This window comes from Pygoscelis adeliae, unplaced genomic scaffold (genome assembly GCF_000699105.1).
Source record: "Pygoscelis adeliae isolate BGI_AS28 unplaced genomic scaffold, ASM69910v1 Scaffold175, whole genome shotgun sequence".
In the NCBI taxonomy this organism is placed as follows: domain Eukaryota; kingdom Metazoa; phylum Chordata; class Aves; order Sphenisciformes; family Spheniscidae; genus Pygoscelis; species Pygoscelis adeliae.
The window spans coordinates 5,047,946-5,049,342 of NW_008824941.1; positions in this window are offsets into that span (position 1 = coordinate 5,047,946).

Genomic DNA, 1,397 nt, shown 5'->3' on the forward strand with positions numbered 1-1,397 from the left:
AATAGTAATAATAATAATAATAATAATAATAATAAAAAGGATACACAAAGCAAGTGATGCACCAGGCAATTTCTCACCACCCACCAACTGATGCCCAGCCAGTTCCCGAGCAGCAGCCCCCTGGCCAGTTTTTCCCTAGTTTATATACTGAGCATGACATCACATGGTATGGAATGTCCCTTTGGCCAGTTTGGGTCAGCTGTCCTGGCTGTGCCCCCTCCCAGCTTCTTGTGCACCTCCAGCCTTCTCAGTTGGTAGAGCATGGGAAGCTGAAAAGTCCTTGACTAGTGTAAGCACTACTTAGCAACAACTAAAACATCGGTGCCTTATCAATTTTGTTCCCATCCTAAATCCAAAACACAGCACTGTACCAGCTACTAGGAAGGAAATTAACTCTGTTCCAGCCAAAACCAGGACACCCAGTGACTGCCCAGTGACTGTGAGGAAGACTGTGGACTCATATCCTTTGCCTATTAAACACGCTTTCAGTTGATCAACTGAGTAACATTATTTATACACTATTGCTAAGAATAATTGCTTTTACACATTGAAAATAAGGATTTTATGCATACAGTGGTTTGAACAGATTTTTCAATTCAAGAATATGCTACTTTGGCTCCTTCCAGCCTGTTTTAATGCTGACCTCCCTGGAGAGTTTCTAAATAGTTATATGATTGTCAGTTTGGGAAAGCAGCAGAATTTCTGGCACCCTAGAGGCAATGAAGATGTCACAGCAGGTTCTATCATTACTGCTTCAAAAAATGTTACAAACTTTTGATGGATGACATTTCAGAGCATGGGTTCATGTCACTTAGTTAATTTGCTTTTAAGGACAAAGGAAGGTGGGCTTGTTTATTGTCCTTTTGTTGTTGTTGTTTAAGAAATAAGCTTCTCATCACATGTCCTAGATTTCAGCATATTTATCTTTGCATTGGTTAAGTGATGCATAGTGTCGTGGTTTAACCCCAGCCAGCAACTAAGCACCACACAGCTGCTCGCTCACTCCTGCCCAGTGGGATGGGGGAGAGAATCGGAAGGGTAAAAGTGAGAAAACTCATGGGTTGAGATAAAGACAGTTTAATAGGTAAAGCAAAAGCTGTGTGCGTAAGCAAAGCAAAACAGGGAATTCTTTCACCACTTCCCATCGGCAGGCAGGTGTTCAGCCATCTCCAGGAAAGCTGGGCTCCATCACGTGTAACGGTGACTTGGGAAGACAAACGCCATCACTCCGAACGTCCCCCCCTTCCTTCTTCTTCCCCCAGCTTTATATGCTGAGCATGACGTCATATGGTATGGAATATCCCTCTGGTCAGTTGGGGTCAGCTGTCCCGGCTGTGTCCCCTCCCAACCTCTTGTGCACCCCCAGCCTGCTCGCTCGTGGGGTGGTGTGAGAAGCA